The sequence below is a fragment of the Schistocerca gregaria genome, chromosome 4 (genome assembly GCF_023897955.1).
Source record: "Schistocerca gregaria isolate iqSchGreg1 chromosome 4, iqSchGreg1.2, whole genome shotgun sequence".
Classification (NCBI taxonomy): domain Eukaryota; kingdom Metazoa; phylum Arthropoda; class Insecta; order Orthoptera; family Acrididae; genus Schistocerca; species Schistocerca gregaria.
In genome coordinates, this window is record NC_064923.1 from 766199713 (window position 1) to 766211051 (window position 11339).

Consider the following 11339-nt stretch of genomic DNA (forward strand, 5'->3'; position numbering starts at 1 on the left):
AATGTTTGTTCCATTTGTTTTGACCTGTCACTGGTGTTACTAAGTGACACATTCTCTCCAAGCAAGGGAGAGACAGAATTTAGAGTATACGCGCTTTCTCTGAGCACAGAGCATGTGTATACACTTGCCACTACCGTCGCTTGGACCCGGTAATGGTGCAATCCCTGTCCACGTCTCGAGCTCCGGGAACCGCCATTGTTCGTGGGTCAGACTATAACAAATTCACCTCCTAGCTCACCATCTAGACTAGTGCCATCTATACACTGAAAGCAACACGGTGAAAGAATAACCCAAACAACTCTAAACTTCACCGATGGCTGCAGAACACATTGGATGTGCCTTTCTCTATCAACAGAAGCAAATCTATATATATATATTTTAAGTCTGGAATTTCGTTTTTTTCTGTGAAAGTTGTAGCTATACTATCACCACTAAAATACGTAACCGATCTTCGGTTTCCAAGGTCCTAATTCTATTCGATTGTAGCCTGTGTTGACCTTACAGTCTCTAAGGCACAAGAAGTGGAATTTAAAACCCACCAACCACGTCTTTGGAATCATTTGGCCGTGCACCCAGTGTGAAATCCAAAGACGGACAGTGGAATATCTGTGAGTTAAATTTCACTGTGGCGTCAGTTATAAACAAGAAGTCATCATCTTTCCCACTGGTTTGAAATGGCCCCCCATGAATTTCTGGCCTGTGCCAACCTCTTCATCTCCTAGCATCATGGAAGTTATTTCGGGATGGTTCACATGGCTCTGAGCACTATGGAACTTAATTTCTGAGGATATCAGTCCTCTAGAACTTAGAACTACTTAAACCTAACTAACCTAAGGACATCACACACATCCATGCCCGAGGCATGGACCGTTACGGTCGCCTGTTTCCAGACTGTACCGCCTAGAACCGCTCGGCCACTCCGGCCGGCATTCCGTGATGTCTTAATAGATATCCTCACATCCTGTCCCAGTGTTTCCATATATTCCTTTCCTCGCCGATTCCGCAGAAAACCTCCTTGTTTCTTACCTTGTCTGTCCACCTAATTTTCAGCATTATTATGTAGCACCACACCTCAAATCTTTCGATTCTCTCCTGCTGCGGCTTTCTCACAGTCCATGCTTCACTGCCACACAATGCTGTGGTCCAAACGTACGTTCTCAGAAATCTTTTCCTCGTGTTGAGGCCTGTGTTTGATACCAGCAGCCTTCTTTTGGACAGGAATGCTCTTCTTGCCAGCGCCAGTCTGCTTTTGCTTTCCTCCTTGCTCCGTAGTAGAATTCACTGACTTCATCTACTTCTGGTGTTAAGTTTCTCGCTGTTCTCATTTCTGCCACTTCTCATCACTTTCCACTTTCTTCGACTTACTCTCACTCCATACTCTCCACTCATTAGACTGTTCATTCCATTCGACTGAGCCTGTAATACTTCTTCACTTCAATCTCATCAGCGAATCTCGTCACAGCCATCCTTCCAGCCTCAATTTTACTTCCGCTCCTGAACCTGTCTTTCATTTCCGTCATCGTTTCCTCTATGTGTGGATTGAGCAGTAGGAGCAAAAGATTACGTCCTCTCTCACATCTTTATTAATTCTGGCACTTCTTTGTCAGTCTTCCACTCTTTTTGTAGCCTCTTGGTTGTTGTACATATTGTAGATTACCTGTCTTTCGCTATACCTTACCCTTATTTTTCTCAGACCTTCGAAAGTCTTTGTCCATTTGACACTGTCCAACTCTTTTTACAGGTCGACATATCCATGAACGTGTCTTGATTTTTCTTCGGTCTTACTTCGATTGCCAACTGCAACGTCAGGACTGCCTTTCTCGTGCCTTTACCTTTTCTAAAGCCTAACAGATTCTCGATTTTCTTCTCCGTTCTTCTTCTGACAAGAATAATATTCTTGTTGTAGAAGCCACAAAATCCGGAAGCATAATCGACCTCAAACTTTCGTCTTCTGAATTGTGCCGTCTGGCCCCACAATGTCTTTCAACAGTGGCAAGGGGACTGGAACGTGTCTCAGTTCTTCCGGGGAAGCTATTACGCCCGTGTTCAGCCCGTTATTCCTCGTAGACCCTGGTTTCTCGATTTTCATCTCCCCAGATGGTTGATATCTATTGTCTACGGTATAAGATTCAAACCACAGAATTTTTCGTCCCATCCCCCGGCATTCGAATCACTCCAAATCGACTCTGTGCCGCACTGACACTACAGACTATGACGTCACTCGTATTCTCTTTGTAAGAGCAAAATAGAAGAGGAGGAGACAATAATTCTTGCAACAGTTATGTCGTGTGGAAGTGGTTTTTCCGACGAATAACGCCATTCTACGTTCTTTGAGTGTCCCTGCGTGTTACAAGACCTTTTGAAATTTTTACAAGCTGCCAAGGCATTATTATAGCAATAACGCAGCAGTGGGAAGCATGTTACTAAAAGTTAACATGTATATGTATAGTTATTTCAGTTCAGGCACTGAACATTTCCTCTTGCTCTTTTCGTTTTATTGCTCAAATTTATGGTGCTGGTACCGATAGCTCTGTCAAACTATTATGTAAAATTTCACACAGCACGTCAAACACCTTTGTTAAACATATACTTGAATATTTATTTTATCAGTGTCATAGCACGATTGGCAACCGTCAACATTATTATTGTTGTTCTATCTTTTCCTTCAGTTACCAAAGTCTATTGCTTAATATTTTACGTGCTGCAGTTCTGTAACGGCTGTGAACCTGTCTGGCTTGAGATCGGACTCTGTAATCACATTCGGCAGGACGGGAATCCAAATTCCCGACCGTTCATACACAGCGCGGTCCCGCAGTGTCTAACGGAGCCAGGGTGATCGCGTTGGTCTTGGCAGCTACCAGAACGGAGATGGCACCTAATGCCACACTGTCCTTTCCTTCCACTACACACCCACACACAGATATACAAGCGTAACACTACACTGTGTCGCCACAGTCATCCACGCGATTTAGACACACGACACTGCATAACCTGTCGATGGAAAGTGACGGCAAAACATCTCGACAAGCAGCTTGTCCTGTGCAGCATGTTGCGCCCTTGTCAAATTGGAAGCGATCAGCAGATGGCACCTAATGGCACACTGTCCATTCCTTCCACTACACACCCACACACAGATATACAAGCGTAACACTACACTGTGTCGCCACAGTCATCCACGCGATTTAGACACGACACGACACTGCATAACCTGTCGATGGAAAGTGACGGCAAAACATCTCGACAAGCAGCTTGTCCTGTGCAGCATGTTGCGCCCTTGTCAAATTGGAAGCGATCAGCAGATTGTCTCTAGCTTTCCTCTTTCAACGTGGGACATGTTACGACTAAGAACGTAAGGCCTGGCGAGAGTCACGGATGACTTTTTTTTCTGACCATCAGTCTTGTCATTGGTTTCATTCGGCCCACTGTGATTACCTCTTCTGCTCCAATTCCTTTATCTTTACGTAGCAACTGCATCAAGGGTCCATAGCCATTTGTTCGAAGTATTCTAGTCTCTGCAGCTTTTACCATCTAGGGCTTCCACACTGGAACTAATTCCCTGGTGTCTTAACACGTATCTTATTATACTGCCCCTTCTCCTTGTTGGTGTTTTCCACATATTCGTTTCCTCGACGGTTCTCAGGAGATTTTGCTCGTCCGTCACCTTATCAGTCCACCTAATTTTCAGCATCCTTGGCAGCGCGAAGTGGCCGTGCGGTTAGAGGCGTCATGTCACGGATTGCATGGCTCCTCCCGACGGAGGTAGGACTGCTCCCTCGGGCATCGTTGTGTGTGTTGTTCTTAGCATAAGTTAGTTGAAGTAGTGTGTACGTCTAGGGACCGATGACCTCAGTAGTTCACACACATTTGAACATTTTTGCAGCATCCTTCTGTCTCGTCAGATCTCAAACCCTTCAATTCTTCGTTTTTAACCGGCTTTTTCACTGCCCATGTTTCTCAATGGTGTGCCCCAGACGTACATTTTAAGAAATGTTTTTCTCGACGCTAGCAGGCTTCGTTTGTCGAGAAACACTCTCATCGCCTTTGACAGTCTGCTTCTTACGTCACCCTTGCTTCCAAGGTAGAAGAATTCCTTCGCTTTATCTGCTAAGCGACCCATATTTTGACGGTAGCTTTGTCGCTAATCCCGTTTCTGCCACTTCTTTATTCTTCGTCCATATTCTGTGCTTAACCGACTCCGCTCAACAAGTCCTGTAATTCTCTTTCACTTTGACAGATGATAGATATGTCTCCAGTGAATCTTATCGCTGATAGTCTTTACCCGTGAATTTTTATTTCACTTTTTTCGTTGCTTTTTTGATACACAGGTGGAACAGTAGAGAACAACGATTGTGTCCCTACCTTACGCCTTTTTAATCCACGCCTTTCCCCTTCGGCCTTCCATTCTCAGTTACCTCTCTCGGTTTTTATACACGTTATATAATAGGCTACTTCGCTTTCCCTACAGCGTATACTCATTTCAAACGCTCTGCACCACTGTACGCCGTCGAGCGCTTTTCCTAGAGCGGGAGATCTTTTGAAAGTATTTTGATTTTTCTTGTCTTCTTTCCATCTTCTATCGAAATGCCAGGAATGATTTTCTGATGCCGAACGCCAAACTGATGGCCTTCTCAATGTTATTTTCCATTCTTATATATATTATTCTTGTCAGGAAGTTGGAGTCTTGCCCTGTTAACGCTAATTCTGCGACTGTTATCACATTTATCTGCCTTTTTATCTGTGTCATTGTGGTTTTGTGGATGACATTCTTCCGGAAGTCCGATGGTATGTCTAGTGTCGTAGATTTTACTTAGTAACTTTAATAATCGTTTGGTTGCCACGGCACGTAATGATTTTAGAAATTCTTAAGGTATGTTATCTATTTTTTCTGCGTCCCTTATCGCAGATTTTCCGAAGACCTGTGAAACTCAGACTCTATTATTCGACCCCCTGTATCTTTCAGATCGACATTTCATCCCATCAGCAAGAAGCTCCTCCCCCTCGTTGAAACCTGCAGGTCACTCTTTCCTATCCTTCCTACCCTCTACATTCAACAGAAAAATTACTTTTCCACTCTTAGTATTGACAACTTTGATGCTAATTTCATTGGCAATTATTTTGTGTGTTGAATATGGCGAATTGTCCATCTGACGACCATTTTCTTTCAGATTTCTTCAAATTATTCTTCTTCCGTCGTCGGTGAAGTGTAATATTTTTTTCAAAATTTTGATTACCTTTTTCCATTTGGCGCATGTATCTCCTTTATATCTAAGACTGCACTTTGCAGCATTAGCTTTAGATCTGAAGATTTGTGTACGAGATCGAAACAGGTAATCAAACTGAAAAAATGCAGTGGATGCCTTAGACAGTATTTTCACTATATTTGTCTGTCTGCTTTCTGTGATTATCCTTTTTAGAGATGTACGTTACTACACAGGTGAACTACCTTCTATGGCATTCATGATCAAAATATTTACACCCTTGAAGAATTTCAAACATCACATCATCATTCCTCAGAGCCCACTTCCTTGCACGTTTAACCTTCATAGCAATTTCAGCCTACTTCTAAATTATTGTCGGAATCTATTTCTGTTCTTGGCAAACCGTTACAATCGAATACGGTTATGTAAGGATGCTCAGTAGTCGTTAGGTTATCGTTTGAAGCGTTCCTGTTCTTGCACTGGTGTTGGAAGTGCGGTACTGACTTAATAACGGCAAGACAAGATTGAATTTGGATGATTCTCCGATATTTTTCATCAATACAATAAGTAATCTTCAAATTTTCAAGAATATTTATTCTTCACTTTCCATTACATACGCATTCTAGTAACTACCGAATCACGCAACATTTATGGGTTAACGAAAGTGAGGGGTAGGGAGAAGAGTTACTGTAAGAGTACAGCATTGTGGAATTTCTGCATTGTTCTCGACGCCCATTTCTTGATTATGGGAATGACATTAAATTATCACTAGCATCCAGATTTTAATGACAAGTTATTTTTTTCCTGAACTTGAGGATGAACTTACAACAATTTATTCACGGAGACGGGTATTGTAGTATAGAAAAATGTATTTTTATTGTGCATGTAGAGTCTGATTGCCATTGATGACAATGTACCACACAAAGGGGCTTTATAATTCACGTATTCGAAGATCTGAAACTGGCAACATAATTTTGCTGAAACTAGTAACCAAGACATGTATCGACTGCGATTTGAGCAATAAAACTTCTATTTTCTAAGCTTTTTTACTCTGATATAGAGATCACTTTCCTTCTCACCATGTCCGGTTATTGCACTTATTGACTCACTGATGAATGTATACTTAATATTGTATAATGTCCATATACTTCAGCAATAATGACTATTAAATTCTTTTTGTTGCATGAGATTACTACGGAGATAAACACATCTAACGTAAATGAGTATAAAATTGCTTAGAAGAAATTATACATTATTTGTCTAGGAACAGAATTCTACATTTAATGCAACATTATGTGTAAAATTACTGTATTGTATTGTAAGAGATATTGTGATATAATTTCATAACTAGTTACTGATTATCGAACCATATTCTTTGTCGAAAGAAGTGGTGAAATGTATACAGTGAGATGGCGTAGACAGTCTGAAAGTAACTGAACAACAAATTAGTGAGAGTGGTTTTAGGATGCACTCTCAATAGTATGGTATGCTTTGATTCTAAACTAGTTACCGCTGAATTTTCTTTAATAAAACTTCCAGATGTGTGGCATTGCCAGCATTTATTGCACACTAATGAACACCTAGACTCACAAAAAGTTATATCACTTAGGCAGGAAACTTTCAGTAGGACATACAAAAGAATACTTTACTAAAGCGAAAATAAACACGAGGAAAAATGGTCATTTATAGAGCTGGTAACAGGCAATGGTACCACCATACATGACGTAGCCGAAACAGAATAGGTAGAAGCAAAATCTTCCAAATTTTCCAAAATACTAAAGGCTTTCTATAATTTAAATAAAGGGGGTGACTTTAAAATTTGGCATGTAGCAGTCATTTTTCATTCTAATCCCAATAACGTACCTATCATTGTAATCAGGAAAGATTGTTGAATTTAATAAAGTATTGAAATTTTTTTTGAGATATCCATCATTCAAAAGTATCCTGTGTTCTTAAGACATCAGCGAATGACGTTAGCGGTACTAGAGGGAACCGCAGAGGATAAAAATTTTAGGCGAAGACAGAGATTGGAAGACATTCAACAAATACGTAATTGAGAACGTAGCCTGCAAGTGCTTTTCTGAGTCAGAACACTGTTTGTGAAAAGGGAAAACTAAATTTTATCAACCCTCTACATATGCGTTTGCAATCTGTGCAGCGTAAAGTAGCAGATCAAGATAATGTCGGGAATTTGTTGAATGCGAAACTGTCTATTTTAAGAACGCAATAATGAAAAATTTTATATGTTAGTACTCACATCCAGTAACGAAGGTAGTTGCTGGATTGGACGGAATTTAGTTACAGATCAACAAGTTTTTCTCCAGATATGGACAGAAAGTTCAGGCAGGTTACTGTACCTAGGGAATGCACGTTAAGAAGACCACGCAATATAAGACTGAATGAAAGAAGCGGAAGCACTTTGGAAGGTTGGGATTAGGTGAAACTAGGCAAATGATGGCGTGTTCTAGAACAATAATATTCTAATCTTTCGTGAGCACTTCAGTGTAGTTCTTTACATATTTCATGTCTAATATGTCCGATAATTTCCTTATATTGTGGGACATACATGTTACACGGTCAATATATAATAAACTACAGGAATCTCAGAGTTAAAACATAAGAAAAAGCAAAAGCATATACAAGGGAGACAGGAAACTGCAAAATAAATCATAAATAACTTCCAAAATTTTTCTCCAATGACTAAGTTTCTCTGCGTAATTGGGAACAACAATGAATTTGAAAATGACGAAGAAATGTGTGTTAGAACCAACCAGTCGACAGAACCGCACTTTTGACGGCTACGAGAAAGGAACTTCCGGAGATATCACAGAGTCTTGCGGGAATAAAAGATTGCAGAGGAGTGATTCATAGCCTACGGCCTTTCACCAACTTGTGCGGAGTTTTGCAACAGTCAGCTGCGCCGCTAACAAAGTGAGGCAGCAGGTAGAGTATCGATTCACCTGCAAGCCAGCCGCCTGTGGAGACTGAATTCTGCCGCCTAGCAAACTGCTGAGGCAAACTTTCCGAGATCTTTCTCGCCGATTCCCAGTTTCTTATTCACGTGCTGATGGCAGCGACGCTGAAGCGAAAACTTTCAGTGGCGATCGGTGCCTGCAGAGGTGCACAGGCTACGAACTGCTGTACACTGTGGACTCGTATTTCACCGAAAGACGCGTTTTCTATACTAATCAGAGCAGGCTAAAATTTAAAAATCTGTATAGGGTTATGATTAAAAACGATTTACTTATAATTTGCATGACTGTTTCTGATGAATTAAAGTGTGTGTTGTATGTGAGACGCCCTGCTAACCTGCAGGACAGAGATAGAATAAATTGTGGAAAGGAGCCAAAATAAGGCGCTGTCAGTTGCATTCGAGCATACAACTTTATTATTTGATCCAACATTACAAGAGCCAAAAAAGTTTTTTAAACAGACAGCTTTAATCTTTGGGACTTAATTACCGGCTGAAAGGCACTTTAATTTAAAAACGGCTGGAGGCCAATAACTTAAAACGTAAGCATAATCAGAAATTTAAAAGGCAAACCTTATCTTAAAACAGTACTTGAGTTAGGCTGAAGTAAACATGTTAAATTCAAATCGGCTGAAGGCCGAACACTAAAAACTCCAAAACATTAATTTTCTTCTTTTTAAATGCCATAGTCCTTACGTGAAACAGTTCTTTAATTTAGGCTGAAGGCCTTAAGAACAAACAACTGAAACTCAAACCGGCTGAAGGCCTAAGACTTAAACATTCAGTAGATTGAAGTAATCAAGTTAAATTTAAATCAACTGAAGGTCGAAGACGTACAAATTCAAACATTTTTTTAAAATGCCGAAGGGCTTACGTAAAACAGGACTTAAAACACCTCTAATTTAAAACACAAAACCGGCTAGAAGCCATACAAGTACCAACAACAAGAACAAATTAAAAAAAGGGGACCCAGATGTTAGAGGGTCGGCTTGTAATTCAAACACTAACGCTCGCTTAGATGAGAAAGGCAGTCGGGCCAACCATTCACGATCCGACGACAACCCAACCGACCGACAGTCAGAGGACCCGCCGACGAGATAACTTCCTCTTCACCCGACCGGGGCACAACCGGGAATTCAACGGAACAACTTAGAAGATATTGGCGCCCACAAGCAATCATACACGGAGCTGTCAAACTACACACCATGCTCGACAGTAACAACACGATGAGGAAACTACACTGCCTGAAATTTACGTCAACGCCCAGGGCAGGTAACCGGAACAGTAACGGCCACAAGGCAGAAGATTCCTCTGGTACACTTCAGTTCAAATCACCAAATACAGTGAAACTCCACCGGTGGGTGGCTAGAATTTTCCAAATTGAAAACCACGTTGTTGTTCGCAGGAGTATCCCAACAGGCAACAACGAACTACAAACGACACAATGTGTACAGTCTTGACTTGCTGGTAGGTTAAATCAGAACTCAAATTTCGTGTCCACGGTCAGTGAGCCACTGACCTCGTAGCAATGGGAACAGTGCCACTCTCTCCGACACCGCGTAGAGACCGCCAGCGGGCCCCGGACAAACTACGCGCCGCCGAGAATTTCTCACTGCTCCACGCCAACCGACCGACTCCTCAGAGCCAGTACGCCGACAACATTTAAAATAAGTCACAATCACACCAACTACACACAGTTTCACTAACACTTGCACGAAGAACTAGACAATGCTAACGGCAGTGACTGTACAGTGAGAGGGACGAATCACGATCGACGGCCAAATACACGTCGTCCGGCAAGACGACCGACCGACGACGAACCAGAGTCGTCGCCACTCCCATCATGTGCGTCGGCAACCGTCGGGCGAGTCATGGCGGTTCGGACCTCACTCCTGCAGCGCCCCAACTGAACTTGCGCCGCGTGCCAACTCAAACACTGCCAGGTCCGAACTGACTTGCAGGCGAGTCCCAACTGACTGGTGAACACACGACGACGGGGAAGTAATAGCAGTCCAGCAAAGATAATACTGCAGGGCTTATACCGATAAGTGCTGCTGCTGCCGCTCACGGGCAGGCAAAGCACCAGCTCAGTGACACAAGTAATCGAAACTAACATAACGAGGCGGCAGTACGGCACAAACAGCATGTTAAATGGCACCAACACGAGCCACGCACGGCTCAGTATGTGGTAAATTCTACCAGCGGTTGCCACATAGCTTTGCCTGATAACGGCAAATGCCCATTAGCCAGTTGAGCAAAAGTCATTACAGAATGTTAGCTCTCACACCGACTTCATCGGTAATGAAATCGAAGTATTATTTAAAACAGTGTATCAGATTTGGTGCACATTGTCGATCTAGCTAGCGATCTAGTGAACGATGCCTGATTTCAGGCAGTGGTCGATTAAATTTAATTAGTGATGGAAAAAAGAGCAGTGCATACAAAATAAGAATTATGTTTGCCGTAAACAGTGAATGACTCCATGTAAACTGGTGTTTACGGTAAACCACAGAATGAAGTAAAACTCTCAGACATGTTGAAACTCTTTTACACCACAGACGTTCTATAATGCACTCTAGTGCTATAACACGATGGATTAAAAGTTGTATACTTTTGTTAAATGTTTTTTAATATCATAATTGTCTCATATCGAAGCTTACATTTACCGACGAAAAAAGATTGCAACAGCAAGAAGGAGCTGTGCGATATAAACGAAAGTTGGTAGGCGTGTTTCTATATCTGAAAGAAGATGTCAGTTCAAATTTCGCATCAGTCGCATAAGAATGGCGCTAGTACAGTCAGTATGAGGGTGCAAATCAGGTTTGCTTTAAATACACGCTGTAAAGGTAGTGATCGTTAGATACCTTTGACACTGGACGTGGCTGAGTTGATGTTAGCCTACAATACTTTTAATGCGACAAGAACGCCATTATTAACACCTCACTTAATTTGAACGACATGTAATATGGCTACGAGAAGCTGGATGATCCTTCTGTGATATTGCAGAAAGACTTGGCAGGAATGTAACCATTGCACGCGACTGTTGGCAGCAGTGATCACGGGAATGTACGGCCGCAAGAAGACCGGACTCTGGAAGGAAGCGTACTGTGTTCGGAGTATGCCTCTGGCGCATCGTACTGCATCAAAAAAATGGTTCAAATGGCTCTGAG